The sequence below is a fragment of the Petaurus breviceps genome, unplaced genomic scaffold (genome assembly GCF_028583685.1).
Source record: "Petaurus breviceps papuanus isolate PSGF00001 unplaced genomic scaffold, PetGlider_PUasm1.0 189, whole genome shotgun sequence".
In the NCBI taxonomy this organism is placed as follows: domain Eukaryota; kingdom Metazoa; phylum Chordata; class Mammalia; order Diprotodontia; family Petauridae; genus Petaurus; species Petaurus breviceps.
Window position 1 is genome coordinate 31339443 of NW_027185809.1, and position 22253 is coordinate 31361695.

At 40.0% G+C, this 22253-nt stretch overlaps 1 long non-coding RNA gene across 2 annotated transcripts in view; it reads left to right on the top strand.

Annotated features, from left to right (window-relative positions):
* LOC138164417 (uncharacterized) overlaps positions 1-20812 on the top strand; it is a 56571-nt gene extending 35759 nt beyond the window's left edge. The window contains exon 3 of one of the 2 annotated variants that reach the window (XR_011169051.1): positions 20415-20812. This is a non-coding gene — a long non-coding RNA (uncharacterized lncRNA). Of the gene's footprint in view, positions 1-5800; positions 6155-20414 lie in introns of those variants that run through there. The other variant, XR_011169052.1, reaches the window with a different exon arrangement.
* The last annotated feature ends 1441 nt before the right edge of the window (positions 20813-22253 follow it).

The following is a 22253-nucleotide window of genomic DNA, read 5'->3' on the forward strand; positions in this document are numbered from 1 at the left end:
AAAGGAAAGGAAAGGAAAGGAAAGGAAAGGAAAGGAAAGGAAAGGAAGAAGGAAGGAAGAGAGGGGAAAAAAGGAAATAAGGGGAAAGGGAAAAGGAAGGAAGGAAAGAGAAGAAAGGAGAGAAAAGAAGGAGGGAGGGAGAGAAAAGAGGAGGGAAGGCAGGATTAAATAAGCATTTAGCATGTGCACTAGAGATACAAATACAAGCAAAAGGGAGCTGAAAAGCATTGGGATGGGCGAAGAAGGTGCCTGGTGTGTGTGCACGACTTTGAATTCCAGAAGCCAAGAACAGGTTTAGGAGGGGAATGAAGACCAATTTGGACTGCTCTACAGAACGGAAGCTACAGAAAGAATTCACCAATGGGAGAAGGGGGCGGCCCTTACAGAGGGATATTCCAGATTAAGGAGGTTTACAGGATTTGTTGGATATTGTAGGGTGGGGAGATTCCTGGCCATAAGGGAAGTCCCAGCATGATATAACAGTAGAAGTATGGTCTTTTATTCATTCATTCATTCATTTATTTAAAGCTATTTTAAACTATTTTTCTTTTTTATAGGTTTTGTTTTGTTTTGTTTTGGTCTGTGTTTTCATGGTCTTGAAGTATGAGAAAGGGGATTAAGAAAATAATCAACCCCCTTGGGTTGAGTCCACTTTTCTTGAGATATGCTGGTTTATATTAAAATACAGCCACAGGCAAAGCCTATAGCTCAAGCCCTGGCTGGGACCTCAGCATAGCAGGATCCTACACTAAGCCTAGACACTTGAGAGACAGGGTCCTATTTGGACAACTCCTTGATTCCAAAGCTGAAAGACTTCCCCCGCACCAAGAGGTAAAGAGTCATGTTCAGAATCTAATGCTACATAAAGACCCAAAGATGGGGATAGACCTCTGAGTCTGGGACACTGCATTTTGGGGACAGAACCCTCAAGTGAGAATCAGGGGTCTTTTTGCCTCTTTTGAGTTCATTTTGCTTATCTATAAAATGAAAGAGGCTGGATTAAAGGATCTCTAAGCCCCCCTCTAGATCTAACATTCTGTGATTAATTCTATGTACTGGGAGACAGACAAGGCAAAGAATATGTGTGGATCCAAAAAGCTGGGAGCTATTTGTCTGCCTGGGCCTGGGAAGGCAGAGGCTCTTGCTAATGTCAGCAGTGTTTCACTGGGAACAACTGGGAGCCTCCCAAAGTCTGGGAACATCACTGGGCAGGAAACACCCAAGTGCCAAAGCTTCTTGGATGGAAAAGTGTAGGGTTGAATGGACGAGGTACAAAGGCCAGAGGAGCCAAGGGGAGAATTCAACTTCATTCCCAATTAGCAAAGAAGACAAAATATAAAGTTTGCAGATGGTCTGAGGACAAATGGTTCCCCATTTTCTGAATTAGTTTCAGGGCCTGGTGTATGAGTATATCCATGTTCATGCAACCTTTTTTTTGACTCATATTAGCACAAGATTTTAAAAGAACAGATAAACTATGAACTATATTTCCAAATGACTTCAACATTCATCTGCCTGAAGGTCCAAGATAACAATCTAACTTTTTAAAGTTTTATTATAAACTTAATAACTTTCAACAGACAACCAATGATTAAATAAACAACTAACAAACAACAACAAAAATGTTTACTCTGTGTCCCCATCCAAGTCTATTAAAAGTTCCTCTAGTGACCTCACTTGGCATCACTTCATATAAACTCGCCATATTTCCTCATATTTTTCATAGTTATCATTTTTATGGTACCATCATATTCTATTGCATTACCCTATATTATAGCTCATTCACTAATTCCCCAGTTGTTTGAGATATATTCAACCCAATTCAAACCAACAAACATTTATTAAATGCCTACTAAGTGCAAGGCTGGGGCAACTGGGTGGTGTGATGGATAGAGTGCTAGGCATGGAGTCAGGAAGACATCTTCATTAGCTGAAATCTGACCTCAGATACTTATTGGCTGAGTGACCCTGGGCAAGTCACTTTACCCTGTTTGCCTCATTTTCTCATCTATAAAATGAGCTAGAAAAGGAAATGACAAACCACTCTAGGATTTCTGCCAAGAAAACCCCAAATGGGGTCATGAAGAGTTGTATATGACTGAAGAATAACTGAACACATGCAAGTCTCTGTACTGGGTACTTGCCTTCAAGGAGCTTACATTCTACTGTGAGAAATAAAACTTCTGGGATTCAGAATTGCTTCCCATAAGAGAAGGCACATTAGCTGGGCCTTGAATGAAGCTAGGGATTCTGAGTTGTAGAACTGAGAGGGTGCTACATTCCAGATGTTAGGGATAGCTTGAGCAAAGGGAAAGAGGTAGGAGATAAAGATCTGAGTTTGGAGAAATAGCAAATAGTTCATTTTGGCTAGAATGCAGAGTGCCTATAAGTAATTTTCCTATTTGTTTGCTTGTTTTGTTATTAATAAAGAAAATTTTGAATGTTTTTACTTAGATCTCCACCCCCCCCCCTTAGGTATACTTTTAGGATGAATTCCTAGCAATAGAATAACTAGGTCAAAATGTAAGATCAGTTTTGTGACTCTTATTGTATATTACTAGATCACTTTCTGAGATATTTACATAGTCTACAGTTTGACCATGTACCAGAGTGCCTATTTCCCCATGTCCCCACCAACATTGAATTTTATATATTTTTTAAAATTATATTTGCCATTATAGTGGGTAAAAAATGGTCAGAAGATGACCTCTTAAAATTCCTTATAATTGTATTCCCCTAAACTCCAGTAATCCTGCAAAACACCAACTCTATCTTTTCCTTAAGGCCTCTTTCATACTCATAAGTAAGCATCTCAACCCAAAACAGTTGCTGCTTGGTCCATAGAAAAGTCAGTTTCATATTGTCACTGAAAACTAAATATTGTATAATGGAAAGAGTGCTAATTTGGGGGACACCTGATTATAAATTCCCACTCATATTTGCTACCTACGTGAATGGGGATAATAATGGTACTTACCTCCTGGGATTATTATAAGACTCAAAGAAATAATGTGATATAGATGTATATATATATGAACTTTGCAAATTTTAAAATGTTATGTAAAAGTCAGCTAGAATTATACTCTCACAGAAAAAAAGAGGAAAAAAATTGACATTTATGTAACAATATATCTTAGTGGATGGAGGGCAAGTCTCAGAGCCAGGAAGAGCTGGATTCAAGTCCTGTCTCTAACACATATTAATTGTATGACTCTGGATAAATAATTTACTACCTGAAATCCCTCAGTCAACTCCTTAAAACTAAAAAATAATGTAGAGACAAGTTGCAAATATGTATCACCAGAAGGAATTCTTCAGGCAAAAGAAGTCACAGACTAAAATTTATTATTATTTCTGTGTAGTCCCATATCCTGAGTTATATTCTGAGCCATAAGATCAAAAGGTCTTCAGTACTAAGTAATTAGGTTATCCCCTAAGCAGATCTGGAGGGGGTGAGGAATCTGAGGAATCCTTGAAGTTAGGAGTTCTGGGACGAAGTCTTATGGCTTCTGAGGTGAAAGAGATAGGGCAGTGCTAGTAAGAATGAGCTAATTAGGAAAAAAAAAGATATTTACATGATAATTTTATTATATACTTTAATGGCATAGTAAGTTGTACATAATAGATTTGTTGTTTCATGTGCAATCATCTTTTTAAGCATTTTTTACTATATTGTGGAAATGCTTGTTTTATCCTACAAATTAAAAATAAAATGAATAAAAAAATTTTTTTAGGAATTAGTTTAATTAATGATGAACATTTGTTAAGTGCTTACTATGCTGAGTGTTGCACACTGGAGATACAGATAGAAAAGTAAGACAGTTTCTTCTCTCAAAGAGCCCATATTCTTCTGAAGAGACAACCCATAGAAGAAGCTTCAGCAGCAAATCAGTGGAAAGACTCAATGGACTTAGGTCTATATCCCAAAAGAGATTAAAAAAAAAAAAAGAAAAAGGACCTATGTGTGCAAAAATATTTATAGCAGCTCTTTTCTGGGGGCAAAGAATTAGAAATTGAGGGGATGGATGCCCATCAGTTGAGGAATGGCTGAACAAGCTATGGTATGTGATTATGATGGAATACTACTGTACTATAAGAAATGATGAGCAAGATGCTCTCAGAAAAACCTGGGAAGACTTACATGGACTGATGCAAAGTGAAATGTACTGTGTACAAAGTAACAGCAATATTGTAAGATGATCAGCTGTGAATGACAGCTATTCTCAGCAATACAATGATCCAAGACAACTCTGACAGATTTATGATGAAAAATGTATCCATCCCCAGACAAAGAACTGATGGTGTCTGAATACAGATTGAAGCATACTTTTTTTTTACTTTCTTTATTTTTCTCAAGGTTTTTGTCTCCCCTTTGGTCTATATTTTCTTTCAAAGCATAACTATTGTGGAAATGTTTAGCATGACTACACATGTATAACCTATATCTAATTGCTTTCATTCTCAATAGGGAGGAGGAGGAAGGAGAGAATTTGGGACACAATGTTTTAAAAACAAATGTTAAAAATTATTTTTACATGTAACTGGGGAAAAACAAAATACTAAGTAAAAATCTGAAAACACATAGATTTAAAAAAAAAAGGCTCAGTGGTCCTTAGGATACAGCAGTGAAGCAGATGGTAAATGCATCTTCTCTAATTTCATTTTCACTTATAAAAATGTATCCATTGCTGATGGTTGACCATTTGACAATATTAAGGAATTTGGTGGCAAATGATGGAATATTGTTGCAAGGTACTGTCCTTCTAAGGTACTTCCCTTTAATATGGCACTGTTGGTTCCTAAACTAAGTCTGCTTAGAGTTCTAAGAGAAATAATTACTCTGATACAAAGTTCTGTGACAGTCATTGCTAATTGTGAATGTAAAAGGCTATAGTGTGCTGGAGTGGTATGGTCACTGTGACTGTTCTATGACTCTAAGATGAATGTAATTTATCTGATTATATAGAAAAAAGATGAGAATTTGGTTACTAACCATAAGCTAAGAGGGTGGGGGGATAATTGGCAGAGAGGAACCAGAATCTCACTCAGAAAAATGAGGAGGAAAAAAATTGAAAGGATGGATTTCAGATATGTATCAGCTAATCTAGAAGCTAAAAATGATAAATTCTACAGTCTCTATTAAGAATTACTAAATCATGGGGTGGCTAGGTGACACAGTGATTAGAGCACTGGCCCTGGAGTCAGGAGGACCTGAGTTCAAATCTAACTTCAAACACTTAACACTTACTGGCTGTGTGACCTTGGGCAACTCACTTGCCTCCCCCCCACCCTCCAAAAAAAAAAAAAAGAATTACTAAGTCCAATGCAAAGGGCCAATCGTATCTTTATAGAATTTATTTAAGCAAATTAACTATCTCCTGATCAAGAAATGACAGATGCAAGGCATAAAAAGAGGTATACATTTTTGGACAAGGCCACCGTGTGGATTCATTTTGCTTGACTGTACTTATTTGTTATAAAGCTTTTTTTTTCTCTCAGTTTTTAATGGGTGGGGAGAGAGAAGAGGGTTAGAAATAGAGATGCTGAAAACAAAACTACTGAAACGTTTTTTTAAAACACAAAATATAACAGAAAGAAGTACAGACAAGCAAGACAGTTTTGAAAGTATTACGTAGAACTTATTACCTATTTTAATAAAAAGGAAAAGCAAACAGTTCTAAATGGCGATTGATAGTTTCATAGAGAAGTCTCTTTTCATGTTCTGCTGTTGGTATGATGCATGCTATTTCTCTGTGTATCCATCTCTCTCTGTCTTTATCTCTTTATGCCTCTCTCCCAGAATTTTAAGATCGTTTTTTCTAAAAGAAGCACTAAATACAGATAAGCAGAGGAACCAACTTGGAAGGAGAGGATCTGAGAAGCCACTTGGGGAATTAACTGGTTTGACTAAGACGTCAGGCCTAGCTAGTCAAGTGTACGTCACACCACCCAGCATAGATCAGCCCAACATATCGATGAAAGAAACTCATCAAGAAAGTTTTATGGATACTTCCTGAGACAGAAAGAAAGAAAATACTGAAATTTACAGTTCTAGGGCCGTGAATTACCCCAAGTACATGAGTTTTCCCTGTTCGTGTCTCCTTGCCAGGTTTCTATGTATGCTTATCTCCCCACAGATATGAGTGGGAGAATGTTACTGAGGTTTAGGTATATCTTGTGATGCATTTATTTTTCCTGTATTTAATATGTGAGAACCTGTCATGTTATTGTTTCTTTTGACTTATTGATAAGTAAATGGCTGTTTAAGATCTAAAAGTGTGATTATTTCAAATTAATCCAAAAATGTATACCTCTTTTTTATGCCTTACATCTATCATCTCTTGATCAGGAGATAGTTAATTTGCTTAAATAAATTCTCTAAAGACATGATTAGCCCTTTGCCAATGTAAATAGATGGTTTTGTGTAAATGGAAGTATGTCATGGGGGCTTAAGATCAACAATGCTTCCAAGACTGGAGAATGGAAGACTTATCTTATTGAGTTCAAATCTGACCTCAGACACTTACTAGCTCTTTTTTTTGACCCTGAGCAAGTCACTTAACCCTGTTTGCCTTGGTTTCCTTATCTGTGAAATGATCTGGAGAAGGAAATGGCAAACTACTCCAGTGTCTCTGCCAAGAAAACCCCAAATAGGGTCATGAAGAGATAGACCCAATTAAACAACAACAGTAAAGGGGAGTCTATTCCCCTACAAAAGGGTTGCCTCCTAGAACCTTGAGAGAGTATGAATGCAACTATGTGGTGCTGGTTGTGCTTTTCAGGTAACCTGTACCTCTAATCCTAAGATCAGGCGTGACTGGGTAAGCCAGAACAAAGGATAAGGTTCACATGCCCTGTGTAAGAGGTGTGGGGTGCAAGGGCGTAAGTGATCACCACTCATACCCGATATAAGAATATTTGACATTTGTATGGCACTTTAAAATGTGCAAATCACTTACATATGCATGCTTTCATTTTAGCCACATAGCAACCCTGTGAGCTAAGTGTTATTAACATATCTCTCTTACAAATATAGAATCTAAATCCTGCATTTCGTCCTGTTAGATCTCCCCGACTCCAGGCCCAGCAGGTCTTCCACTGATCATTACAACAGGATAGATGCTCAACAGGTGCCAGTTTCCCTGACAGAGAAAAATAGCTTGACTGCCCTTACACTACTTACTGCAGGCTCTAAATGTCATAAGGCTGCAGCTGTTTGAATAATGGAGTTGAAAGAAGAGGATTTTCCACAGAGACAAGAAACCTGAAATAAGACAATTTCTCAATAATGCCTTGTCTTTTCTTTCCAGCATACTTTTCCTTTGAAAGCTCTAAATGCTGCCACGCATCTGTTATCTCATTCATCCTTCCTGGATGGGCATATATTTCCTATTTAATAGAAAGGTTGTTGCTGTTGTATATCTCCTTCGTTCCCAAAGAGGCCCATGAAATCAGGGAAATGATGCCATGACTTGCAGTTGGATTTGAGTGAGGGAGGGCTGTGCAAGGTGGCCAGCCTCACTTTCTCCTCCAGAGCCATCTGAGTCCAGTGGCCAGATATTCATCAGGACAACTGGAGATGGCCAAGGATGCATTGAGAGACCCTGGCCTCGTAGGTTAAGGTCTTTTCAGGTTCTCACTTTGAGTGAGGTGATGCCCATTCAGTGAATAGACCTCTTTAAGAAATTAATCAAGGGATACACCCTTTAATTTAAAAAATAATCAAACTGGGAGGGGAAGACCCTCAGGATTCCTGGTCAAAAGAGAAACAGTTACTGTTTAGTATTTAGATTCACTCAGTGCTAGGAGGGCAGGGACCTATTGTCCAGTCTATGAGCTCCATAAGTTTAAGGCCAGGGTAGGTACCTTTCTGCCCTGCCTGCTTCCAGTGAGACTGTATCTTAGTTTAATGAACTGGTACTTTGAGGATAATGAAGATTATGGGTTCCTTGAGGGAAGGAACTGTTTTTTGTTTGTTTGCTTGCTTTTTGGAGGGGGGAAGGCAGGGCAATTGGGGTTAAGTGACTTGCCCGAGGTTGCAGGGCTAGTAAGTGTTAAGTGTCTGAGGCTGGATTTGAACTCAGGTCCTCCTGACTCCAGGGTCAGTGTTCTATTCACTGCACCACCTAGCCACCCCAGGGACTGTTTTTTGGACCCTTTTTGTTTTCTCATTTCTCAATACAGTACCTGGAACATAGTAGGCCCTTAATAAATGTTTATCAGTTGACTGCTTCTTGCAGGCTAAAAGTGAGACCTGAGACATAAGCCGAAACTTAAGTTACCCTAGTCTTTGTCCTAGGAAGGGAAGAACTGAGAGGTAAGCCACAAAGATGACTAAAGTGTTGGGAAGAAAGTCCTGTGAGAAAAGATGCTGTGATTAGTTAGCCTGAAGATGAGAAGACTGAGGGAGATAGTCTCCAAAGAGGTCAAGTTTTGGGGGAGTTTTCTTAGTAAAAAGGATGGTGACCAAATTATTCTCCACATTCATTAAAAATGCTACAAAAATACATGGGCTTAAATCATAGGCAATAAGAATTTGTTGGACACAAGTAGGACTTTTCTTGAATTTTTTAATATGTTGAAATAACTTTAAATATATCAAAATTACTTTTTAATATATTGAGATTACTGAGTGGTTTTGAAATCTGTTCCTCTCCAGGGTTGAGAGCATTAGAGATGTCTTTAAATTTTTAATAAAGTCTCATTAGTCTGGGATGGATTAATTACCTTTCTGAAGGCAAAGAGATGAATTAGTTGACCTCTCAACTTCCTTCCATAACTTTCTCAAGCAGTTCTCCAGAGAATGCCCTTTCCCTATCCTGAATTGAGGACAAAAACCTAGGGAAACTGATGGGCTTTTTGCCCTGAACCCCCAAGTTGGCTGATTACAGTTTGGTTGAATCAAATGGAGGAAACAGATTCCTAAGCTCAAAGACCTCTTTTCCAGACCCTGATGAGAGAGCTCAGCCAAGGCAAGACATATGGAGAGAAGAAATTGGGACTACTGAACTTCTGATATAGCATCTGAGGGAGATCCCTCCTGCCAAATAGCTCCAGATTGGGTGGGAAACAGACAGAGGGAAGGTAGATTAGACTGGGGATGGGGGGAGAAACAGGCAGGAGTGAAAAACAGCCCAGTCGTGAATTGTGAGTGGAATGTTGGGCTAAAGGCAGGTCTGGTCTCTTGTAATATCTGCACTAATGAGCTGGAAGAGGAGGAAGCAGCTCAGCATGCTGAGGCCAGAGAAGGGGAAGAAGTTACTGATGCCAACCAGTCTGGAGGGGAAGAAAGGTAGCTGAAGATGGCAGGAGGCAGGTGGGCAGGATTGGGGTAGGGGGACATTCTGGAACCCCCACAAGGATCTCTGGCAGGAAGACTACAAGCTTTAAGGGGGAAAGGAGGGAGAGAGGGAAAGAGAAAGAGAGACAGAGAGAGAAAGAGAGAGAAAAGAAAGAAAAATAGAGAAAGAAAGAAGGAGGGTAGAAAGAGAGGGAGGGAGAGAAGATAGAAAGAAAGAAAGAAAGAAAGAAAGAAAGAAAGAAAGAAAGAAAGAAAGAAAGAAAGAGAAAGAGAAAGAAAGAAAGAAAGAAAGAGAGAGAGAAAGAAAGATGGAGGGAGGATGGAAGGAAGGAAGGAAGGAAGGAAGGAAGGAAGGAAGGAAGGAAGGAAGGAAGGAAGGAAGGAAGGAAGGAAGGAAAAGAAATTTTTAAAAAAATGAGGGTTTGGAACATTATGAGAGATATCTGCAAAGAGGCCTCAGGGGGAGATGAAATGAAAAGACTGCCAAGGGACATTGGTAACTCAAAGCAGTGGGGAAAGGAGAAGTTTTATGGAGAGAAGAACTTGGGAGCCCTCACTAGGCAGACTTTGGGGAGGGTGGCCATCTCGAACAAGAAGAGTGCTGGCTAACCTAGCAGTTACCACTTCAGTTCTCAATACATAGACCCAAAGGTCTACTTCAGGAAGGAGCAGTGGAGGGAAGGCAAAGGTCTATTTAGCAGGACTGATTTATAAGGGGAAGATGGAAAGGACAATATTCACTCAATCCTGCCAAATCCTCGGGAAATGGCTACAAGGCTTATAAATACCAAGGAGAACTTGTCTGGGGCCAGGAAGGGGGTGTCTAGGGGTCTGTCAGACAAGGCATGAGGGTGGGGAGGGGTGAAGAGATATTATGAAGAATGTACAAGCTGAATTTTCCAGCAGTGAGTCCCTTCAATCTCCAGTAGGGAAGGGCTGGCAATACCACCGCTGGAGACAGAGCTGGGCAAAGCCCCAGAGAACAACCTGTTAAGAACAGTCTTGAATAATCTTGCTTGTATAGCCAGCATGGGGAGACAGGAGGCAGGGGGAGCACTCCAGGCAAGCCCTTTTTTCCTCTCTGAAGTCCAGCAGTCCCAGTACACAAGAGACAGAATCTCTGCTGAGACTCTGGGTGTGAGCAACGTTGCAGGCATGGGCAGCAAACAGTTTGGCCCTGGAAGAGATGGTGCCAATACTATCAGGGTTGTTTTAACCCTTTAGTGGACCCTGGAAAAATTTCTATAGGTGTGGAAGGAGGAGAAGGTGGCCCTTCATTTCATTTTCTGCATTTATCCCTTTCCCTTAGTAGCAAAGTGGATAGAGTTACCATTGGAACCAGAAAGATGTGAGTTCCCCTCCCTCTAACATATCCTGACTGTGTGACTCTGGGTAAGTCACTTACTCTGTCAGTTACTCTGTCAGTGCTTTAGGAAAGTTTCTAAGACTACACGCTTCATGCAAATCAAAACAACTCTGAGGTGGCACATTTCATCAGTCAGATTAACTAAGACGACAAAACAGGAAAATGATAAATGCTGGAGAGGATGTGGAAAAATTGTAACACTAATGCATTGTTGGTAGAGTTGTGAACTGATCCAACCATTCTAGAGAGCAATTTGGAACTATACCCAAAGGGCTATAAAAAAGTGCATACCCTTTGACCCAGCAATACCACTTCTAGGGTTGTATCCCAAAAAGATCATAGAAGTGGGAAAAGGACCCCTGTTTACAAAGAAATATTTATAGCAGCTCTTTTTATGGTGGCAAAGAATTGGAAATCAAGGGGATGCCCATCAACTGGGGAATGACTAGACAAGTTGTGGTATATGAATGTAATGGAATACTATTGTCCTATAAGAAATGAGGAGCAGACGGACTTCATAATAACCTGGAAAAACTTATATAAGCTGATGCTGAGTGAGGAGAGCAGAACCAGGAGAAGTTTCTACACAATTACAGACATATTGTATGTATGACAACTAACTTTGATGGACTGGGCTCCTCTCAGCAATGCAAGGTAATAAGACAACTCCAAAAGACTCAGGATGGAAAGGGATATCCACATCCAGAGAAAGAACTGCAGAGTCTGAATGCAGATTGAAACAAACTACTTGCTCTCTCTCTTTTGTGTTTTGTTTTATTTTGTTCCTTCTTTCTCATTGTTCACTCCATTGGTTATAATTCTTCTTTATAATGTTTAATATGAAGGTATCTGTAGAACCTATATTTGATTGCATGCTGCCATGGGGGGAGGAAGGGGGAAGAGAGGGAGGGGGAGAAAATTTGGAACTCAAGGGATTGTGGAACTGAATGTTGTAAACTAAAAGTAAATAAATGATTTTTTTCTAAAAAGACTACATGTTTCAGAGAAAGTATTGATCTCCATTAGTAGGAGGAGCTCCTCAGCTCCCTATGACAATGAAATCAGGTGTAATTCTCATCCCTCTTTTACCCTAACCCGAGAAAAGTGATGTTATTATTAAACTTCTTTTGAGACACAACAGCAACAGTATAGTGGATAGAGGACTAACTTTGGAGTCAGAAGCCCAGCCTTTGATGAATAATAGCTGAGTGACCATAAAGAAGTAACAACCATTCAGAATCCCCAGGCACGTCTTCAAAACTGCAAATTACAAATGAGCTGTCAACCTGTATTGGCAGAGGGAATTTCCATACCTGAAGTCCCCCACACTGATGAAATCATATGTCTGGACTCTCTTCCACTTTCTTAAGTATAAAGTTTTGGGTGTTTATTTTTTTTTTATTTTTTAAAGCAATGTGTTATGAACTTTTTAATTAAAGTGACCATGTTTCAGGACATGGAGTCTGAGAAAGACAAATTTTTGCAAAGTCTTGTTAAGGATCTTTTCTTAAAATCAAGACTATCCTGGATCATCAGAATATATTATTGCTCTTCTTTTGGCCGACAAGCATTTCCTTTCTGAGCTTATCTTAGAATTTATGAGGTGACTTGAGATCTTGTCCCTATAAGGTTTTGATTAGCTGCATTTGATGTATGTATGTATGTATGTATATATACACATATACATGTATACATATACACCTGTATATGTGTCTATACAAATATGATCTTATATAACATATATGTGTATATCTATCTAGCTATATAAATATGTATGTATGTGTTAGAGCTGTTTATAATTGTGAGGGGGATTTCCAAGATAAGAAAAGTAACTTGGACATAGCTGTCCAGCTGGTTGACTGGTAAGAGATTTGGCTCTTTAGACATAGAGAACACAGGAACAACTTAAATCCTGCTCCCCCCACCAACCACGGTAGCCTAACAATCTACCTCTCCTGATATTCTTAGATATGCAGTACTGTGTCAAATAGTCTAGAGTTATAAGCCCCTGTTAGAGACAGGTATCCTGGGGTAATTTCTCTTTTTGTCCATAGGAAAATGTGGCCTTGAGCCCTATTCTTCTACTCCAGGGTGAAGCAGGAGAATCCTCTGAGTCCCTTCCCTCTGACAGTAATAATAGCTGACATTTATATAGTTCTTATATGTTTGCAAAATATAAGAGAGAGAGAAAGAGAAAGAGGAATAGGAAAAGTAAGAGTATGTAGCATATATAGCACATATATATCATATATGTGCGTGTATATATACACATGGGTGTATACATGTAAATATGTGTGTGCACACACTCACATACACATGCACATATATGCCTTACCAAACACACATACCAGCAGGTCAAGAACCCAAAGTTCTGTAGCTACTTCCCTGCCTTAGTGTGTTAGGAGAATGTTTGAGGTATTTTCTAGGGTTATAGCTTCCAAACCCCCATTTGATGTTTTCTCCCAATTTCAGTCAATCAGTCACCATTTCAATATAATCAAACCAATGACTAATGCCCTGATATAATTTTGTCCAGTTAATATCTCCTCATTATTTAAAACCAACGAACAATTAGCTTTTACGGGGACATTGACTGAAAAGATAGAGTAAAAACTCAAGTACAGGACATCCCCTCAAACCAGGCATACTTTTCCCTCTGCATCTCTGCATAGGGGAGAGTGAGCTCAGACTTAAAGTAGGTGCTATGATGCATTGCTTCCACCAAGTTCATTTCTGTGAATAGCGCAGTTGATGACAGGTCACATTCCTTTGCATTCAGGGGATGATATCTAGGCAAATGTATCTGCGTCAAGTGGCTTGCCTTGGCTGGCTTCCGTCTTGACTCAGTTGCCAGCAATTTCCCGGACCTCTTGCGCTTCTCCTGTCTTTTTGAAGCTCACCTAAAATAAGAGAATAAATACAAGAGACAAAAGAAACAAAAGTGCAACATCTTCAAGGTCGTCGACCTCGACCATATAGGGAACCACATAAGGGAAGGAGGGGGCAGTGCTATGGAATTTTCCCCTCTTCACTCAGAAACTAAGTATGGTCTGAGGACCATATGGTCCCTGGCCAGTCCCTGGTTGTACTCTCATTCTTTCCTTTGATGCTTACAACAACCCTGTGAAGTCTTATAGCAAAAATAACAATACATTTTGGGTCAGAGTACATGGGTTTAAATCCTACCTCTGATACTACTGACACTGGACCTTGGACAAGCCTTTTTTGCCCTTGTTTCCTCTTCTGTAAAATGTGGAAGTTGGACTCAATGGCCCCTAATGTCCCTTCCAACTTTCAATCTATGATCCTATTTCACAGGTGAAGAAATTGAGGCTCACTGAAGTTAATTGACTCATGACCACACAACTAGTCATTGTCAAAGGCAGTATTGGAATTACCCAACCCCAAATCTAGTGTACCATGCTGTCTCACCTCCTTTCTATAGGACCTTAATATTATAATATCACAGGATAGACATGGTTGAGGCAATAATTTTGTAATACTGTAGGCCACCACCACCATGAAACTTCTGATATTGTAAAGGAATAGGGAGGGTGTCCTCGTGAACTTCAAGGGTAAAACTGGTCACAGGATATATTCATCTGTAGGTTTCAACATAGTTGGATGATTACTTATACTTGCACGCGTCCTTAAACAAATGTGTATCATGAGGTCTGGAGGGGGAGGAGAGGATTCAGGGGAGTGGCCAGGAGATTGCTCACTTGACATGACTTAATTACCCTTGGGTGATGCTGGACTTTGAGTCAGGTGGATCTGAGTTTGAATCTTGCTTCAGATACTTTCTAGTTGTATTCCCATGAACAAGTCACTTAACTTCTCTTGGCCTTAGTTTCTTCATCTGTCAAATGGGGATAATAATATCCCCTACCCCTATATACATACATACATAATACATAATATATACATACATACATACATACATATATATATATATAAAATCAGGATCTGTGATTTCTTTCAGAGCAAAGAAACCACACCCCACATGGTTCTTAGTAGCTAAATCTTGGGGAGGCAAAGAGGTTAAATGATTTGTCTAGAATCATACACACAGCTAGAAAGTCTCAAAATTTGAACAAAGGTCTTCCTGATTCCACTTTGTCCAATATATGCCACAATGCTCTCCATAAACATAGAAAAAGCTTACAGACAGGTAAAAGTGTACATTTGTGTACATGTATACATATACATACATATATATGTACATATATACATTTATAGTTTGCAAACTAAGGATTAAACTCATCTGGGGTGTGAAAGCAACTCTAAGAGAGCATTAAATATAGGCATACTTTATAAACTAGTCTAGATCCAGGATTTGTATCAGTTGGTATTATTGAACAGTAGAAAGGACTATCTTGGGGTGGCCAGGTGGTGCAGTGAGTAAGAGTGCGCCCCAGCATCGGGAGACCCGGGATTGGTTCTGGCCTCAGGTACTTGGCACCCACACAAAATAACTGGCCGTGTAACCTTGAGCAAGTTGCTTAACCCCAATTGCTTTAAAAAAAAAAGATTCTCTTGCTTTTGTATTTGTATCACCAATCTTTACACAGTGCCTTGCACAAAGTAGGGGCTTAATCTTATTGTTTGTTTGCTGATAGTCCTTTGTTTTTGAAGAGGATTGGCAACACTGTTGGGTGATAGTCTGATTTGCTCATGAATTAGATTTAAGTGAGGCAGAGTTGCACAAAGTCACCAGACTTGAGCTGTCTTCCAGAGTCATTGATGGTCAGTGGCAAGTGATAAATCAAGATGACTGGTGATGGCTCAGGATACAGTGGATGACCTTGGCATCTTCCATGTCTGATGGAGCTCTAAGCACTCCATAGTCCTGCTTCAGCCACCTTTATGGCCATTGGAACAAATGGTTCTCATCTACCCATTCCACCAGGGAAATGCTTGGGGTACAAATCCCCCTAACTCACCAATGGATTTGAGACCAGTTGGTTACGCTCAATCTGATGTAGCCTATAGGATGTGGCACTGGGCAAGCTACAGTTTCTTGGAGTCACAGGCAAAAGTTGCTTAATAAGTAGTTGTTGATTAATTGATACTCCACATTTATAATATTGTTCACATATCTGAGTCCCTGTGTTGTTTTGTTTAACATCATATTTTCCCAAAATACTATTTGGGTTGTGCCTAAATGTGCTAAAATCCTCACCCCAACACTAATTAAACCATGTGGCCTTGCATAAATCATTTTATTTTTCATTTCCTCATCTTTAAAACGGAAATGTTTATATCTACCTCACAGGGATGTTGTGGGTGAAATGTTATCCTTCTCTATCTCAAGATTCCTTTAACAAGAAACAAAATCTTTCCTTCCACAGTTAAAGATGAGGTTTAAAATGCAGATAGTCCCTAGAAGAGATGAAACACTGACTAGAAATTAATTCACACCGAATTGTAAATGAGAAATACTAGCTCCTTTCCCTCTCCCAGATCTACACACAAACACACATACACACACACACACACACACATACACCAGGTTTTGATCAGAAGGAGAGAGATCTTGGGGTTACTACTTACAGAAATTGGAGAAGGAAAGCACCATGGTCAGGTCAGTGGAAGCAACAGACTGAGGGTTTCAAAGATAAACTTTAGCATTCTACGATCACAGACTCATGACTAGAAGTGACCTCACAGAGCATCTGTGAGTAAGAGGATAAAGAAACTGAGATACCAGAGACATGTCCAGGGTCAAACTAGTAACAGAGCAGGAATCCAAACCCAGGTCCTACAATTCCAAATCAAAGAACACACTTCATGTAACTGATGGGGCACCAGGTGGAAAGTGAGATAGGTAGAGGTTTTCTCACCAAAACCTCATTTCTCCCTATATCCAATTCCCTTAAAGCAAGCCAGGGATTGGAAAGGCCCTGCTGCTCTACCCCAATTAAACAGATTCACCTCCCCCAGCTTTCTGTCTCTAGCAGTTCCTGCTAGAATAATTACCACCCACCTGTTCTTCATACAAAAAGTCACAGCCAGTGGTTATACATCTGGACTATAAAATATGTTTGGAAGCCTCCCAAGCTTCTCTGAATAGTCTGGGGACAGCGAAGGGTTAGTCACTCTTTCAAAGTGAAGGAAACAGCTGGCTTTCCAGCAAAGGTCAATACTGGCCTGAGCCATCCATACCTTCCCCTGCCTTCTCCTGTCCCTTCCCAGTCAACCCTCAAGGGATTTTTCCATAGAAAGGTGCTTTCTGGGCTTGGCAGAAGCTCCAAGATCACTGAGATGAAAAAGGAAAGGAGTTCTATTTATAGGTAGGTCAGAGTGAGTCTCTAGGCTTAGCTTACCAGTAATAAATCATTCCCCCTCCCAATTCCAACCAGTGGAATTACTTGTTTCCTTTATTCATTAGTATTTGGAGGGTAAATGCAATTTTCCTGCCTTTCTTAGTTCTTTCTTGTTTTTCCTTCCCTATTCTTTCTACATCCTTCTCTTTTAAGTACCCCTGTGCCAGTGAACTCCCAAAACTGAAAGGGAGACTAGAGAGGATTCAAACTCCTTTGCCTGGCGCTTAAGTCTCTCAATAATTTGGCACCACCATGCTCTTTCCTGCAGTCTCCTAATCCTGGAATGTCCTTCTTCCCCTTCTTCCCCTTTTGTAATAGAATTGTCACAATCGAATAGTAAATGTTTGGTGAAGGGTGTTCAGGAAGGTATGGGGGACTTCCAGATTATTTGTTGATTGTTCTTAATTCTCAAAAAGGACCATGACATCAGGAAGGTGACACCATGACTTGCAAGTGAATTGGATTTAAGTGAGGGAGGGGCTGTGCAAAGTCATCAGCCTTACACTCTCCTCTGGAGCCATCAGGGTCGAGTGGCAAGATAGGAGATGGTCCCAGCTGCAATGGGAGACCTTGGACTTTTTAATTTAAGGTTTTTCCCAGGTCTCAGTTTGACTGAGGCAACACACATTCATTGATTAAGGCTAGGTAAGAAATGAGGCAAAGAATGACCTTTTTTTTATCAAGTCAAAAAAATAAATAAACCTAGGAGAGAAAGAAAGACACTCTGGGTTTCTGTTGAAAACAGAAACAATTGTTATTTACATTCATTCTGAGCCATCAGGGCCCAAATAATGAGGAGTGAAGCTTTGGATTTCCAAATAAAGAGGCCATGAAATTCTCCAATTCATGAAACTGATCAAAGGAGAGGGGAGGGGTTTGTCTCTGAATGCTGCCCTCAATGAGGCTTATTGGGTACACATTCTAATATATATAGTAGAAGCTCTGTACTTATTCTCCCAGTTCCTATTTGAACTGGCAAGTCAGGTTCTCAAAGTTCACTTGCTACATCTCTAGGATGTTTTTGAATATACTTTTCCTCATTACATCTAACAGATCTTCAATTCCAGATGTAGACACTACTGTCAGCTGGAGATGTTATTTAGGATGTGAACAAAAAGTCCAAATCATCTGGTTCTCCAAACTTCACATCTGGTGCTTTCTAGATTTTTCCCCTTGTCATACAATGACTACTCAACCTATGTTGCATCATGTACATGTCTTATCTGGGTAGGGATGCCGCTTATAAATAGGCACTTAAATGCTTTTAGGAGGTGAGGGTGATGATTGATTGATGGTGGTTGTGATGTTGATAAAATCTCACAAGGTGAAGGAGGAAAGGAGCTTACAAAAAAACCTCCTAAAATAGTTGACATTTATAAAAGGTTTTAAGGTCTGCAAAGGCCTTTACAATAAATGTTATCTCATTTGATCTTCACAACAACCCTCTGGGAGTTATTATCCCCATTTGACAGATGAAGAAACTGAGGCCAAGAAAGATTAAGTGATTTTCCCAAGGTCATACAACTAGAAAATATCTGAAACGAGATTCAAACTCAGATCTACCTGATTCCAAGTTCAATGCTCTCAATTCACTGTGTGATCTAATGATAACAAGATCCTCCTCTAGTCAAAGGGGATAGGGAAAGAGATCAAGGTCTATATCATGATACTTTCCTCCCAGGATGTAGAAAAATAATGCATTGTTGGTGAAGTTGTGACTTAGAAGACCATTTGGAATTATGCCCAAAGGGCTACAAAATTATATCCTTTGAACTAGCAATACTCACTACTAGGTCTGTATCCTAAAGAGATCAAAGGAAAAGGTAAAGGACCTACATGTACAAAAATATCTACAGCAGCTATTTTTATAGTGGTGAAGAACTGGAAACAGAGGGGACACTCATCAATTGGAGAATGACTAAACAAGTTGTGGTATATGATTATGATGAAATACTGTTGTGATATAAGAAATGACAAAAGGAATTGTAAAAAAAAAACCTGGGAAGACTTATATGAACTGATGCAAACTAAAATGAGTGGAACTAGGAGGACCTTGTTACACAGTAACAATAATAATATAAAGATAAGCAACTGTGAAAGACAGTTATTCTGTTACACAACAATATAATGATTCATGATAGTTCCAAAGGACTCATGATGAAAAATGCTACCTATCTCTAGAGAAAGAACTGTTGGACTCCAAGGGCAGATAAAAGCATATTCTCTTTCACTTTTTTTTTAAAGCAATTGGGGTTAAGTAACTTGCCCAAGGTTACACGCCAGTTTTTTTTTTGTGTGTGTGGGTGTTAAGTATCTGAGGCCAGAACCTCCAGGGCGGGTGATCTTACTCACTGTGCCACCTAGCCTCCCCTCTCTTTCACTTTTTAAAAATCTTTCTTGCTTTTTTTGCTACATGACTAATAAGGAAATATGTTTTGCATGACTTCACATGTATGATGGATATCATATTGCTTGCCTTCTTGATGGGTGGGGTAGAGGAAGGCCTGGAAGGAGAGAAGAAAATTTGGAACCGAAAATAAAATTTTTTTAAACAATTTTTTAAAAAAGATACTTTCCATCTCTCTCCCAAAACAGTTCCTTCTCAGGACTTAGTTGCAAGGCTTCTGCCACTAGCCTACTAGATACTTGAATTTCTAATTCTAGCTAGCTGATTTTATACAAGCTCCATAGGACCTAACTAGTCTCCTCACTTAATCCAAACATACTTTTTATGTGCCATAATCTAATTCATCCAATGGCTTTCAGGGACTTTTAAAGTGATTAAGGATGTTTCCCACTTAAGTTAAAGACTATGATTGATTTGTCTCCTTTATACATAGCTCTTATGTCAGACTGGTTGATTGTTCTCACCCCACAAAGATAATAGGGCATAGTATCTTGTCACTTGTTTTAAGTTGGGATAAGAGTGATTTAATTGATTCAATCAACTCCCACCCTTACATATAAATTATAATATATATTTATAGGCTCTCCAATTTATAGGAAACTTGCATTTTCCCGAAGCAGGAATGATATCTGTCATCTTTCTAAAGGGAACAAAAACTCTTCCCTAATCTCTATGCATCATGCCAGCATTAAACAGACAACAAGGGAATAGGTGACTACCATTGTTTTTGTTTATAAGCACAGATAGGGGCATATACTATAATGTGAAGGGGGCCAAATCAGGAAGCACATAGGCCACTCCCCTGCTCAATAAACACTAGTGGTTCCTTCATCTCTAGCATCAATATAAGCTTCTCTGTTTGGCTTTGAAAGCCTTTTACAACTTTAACCCAATCTGATTTTCCAGCCTCATTATACATTACTCCCATTCCTGCACTCTGTGATCTAGACTAATTAACCTTCTCACAATTCCTCATACACAACATTTCCATCTTCCCTCTCCTTCTCTTTGCAGTGACCATTCACCATACCTGGAATGCATTGCTTCCTCACCTCTACCTCATAAAATCGGAAGTGTCTCAATTGCCACCATCTACATAAAGCCTTAAGGGCAGGAATAAGGAAAACCTGAGTTCAAATCTGGTCTCGGACATTTACTAGCTGTGTGACCCCAGGCAAGTCACCTAACCCTGTTTGCCTCAGTTTCCTCATCTGAAAACGAGCTGGAGAAGGAAATGGCAAACCACTCCAGTATCTTTGCAAAGAAAACCCTAAATGGGGTCATGAAGAGTTTAACATGACTGAAATGACTGAACAACAATAAAACCTTTCTTGATCTCACCATTGCTAGTGTTTTCCTCAAACTATCCTGTGTTTATTTTCTTAAAATTTAATCTGCATATACTAATATATGTACTTCTTGTTCCCTTTTCATAATGTAAGCTCTTTTCAGACAGGAACTGTTCCATTCATTATATTTCTATCCTCAACACCTAAAAGAGAGCTTAGTAATAGTAGGTATTTAACAAATACTTGTTGATTGATTGATTGATTAATAGAAAGATAAAGGACCACTGGCTACTTTTTAAAAATATTTTATTTTTCTCCATCAATTACAAGTTAATACAATTTTTTAATTTTTTGAGTTCCAATTTCTATCCTTCCCTTCCTCCTCTCTCCTGTCCCTGACACAATATGCATTCCAATATAGGTTATACATGAGCACTAACTACTTTTGTCTTGCTCTCAGTATAGTCAGACCTCTCTGTAGTTCCTTCTTTCTCTTCCTCCCCTAACTGAGCAGGAAGCAGGAAGGCACAAGAGATAAGGAGTTGCCATCCTATCCTGAAACCCCACCTGGAGGAAGAGGGGACTAGGAAGATGCTGGGAAGCCAGCATCCAGAGACCAGTTACATACTCTGGAGCCTGGCCACTTTCTTCCAGATCTTTGGGCTTCTATTCAGAAATCCTCAAAGCCAAGTTCAAAAAGATAACGTTGAACTTTGGAATAGAGTCCCCTCTGCAATTACCAAAGTCTGACATCTCTATGGCCTGGGAGTCAAAGAATTATATCTTTAAAATGTCGTTACAGAGGGGGTGGAGCCAAGATGGCGGAGTAGAAGCACGACCTGCCCGCAGCTCCGGCTTCCACCCTCCCCAATCCATGTAAAAAGGGGACTCTAAACAAACTTTGGAGCTGCAGAACCCACAAAATGACACAGAGAAGCTAACCTCCCGCTGAGGACAGCCCGGCAGGCCGGCAGGAATTGGCCAGCAGGAATTGGCCAGCACAGCGCTCTGGGAGCCGAGCCCAGCCCCATGCCAAGGCTTTAGCCCCAGGGCGGGCCTGACCAGCCGCTGGCCAGAGGGACTCCAGATCAGCAGCAGTTGTGGCTGTTTCCAGATTTATCAACACATAGACACAAAGGACAAAGTGAGAGATCAGTACAGTCTGGACTTTGGGACCAGTAAGTGGGAGTGCGTGGCTTTTACCCCCAGAGCGAAAAGCCACTGAGGCACCAGCACAGCCAGCCAGTGCCACGTGGCAGCTTCAGCTCTTGGCCTGCAGAGTGTAGGGGGACCAAGCACCAGTCTGAGGGGTAATCGCTCTTGCTTTAACCTGCTTGGATCTGGATTGCAGTCTAGGGTGGAGGTTCTGGGGTGTGTGTCCAGCTTGCCAGAGTGTGTGGAGACCTCAGAGAGGGCACCTATCTAATACCTCCAGCAGCTGAGAAAACCCCAGCATTTGGGACGAAAGCTCCCCTGTCTGGTGGCAGAGTCCTACTGTGGCAAAAAGCCCAAAAGTCAAGTAATTGAGTGGCAAAATGAGCAGGCAAAGGAAACAAAGCAGACA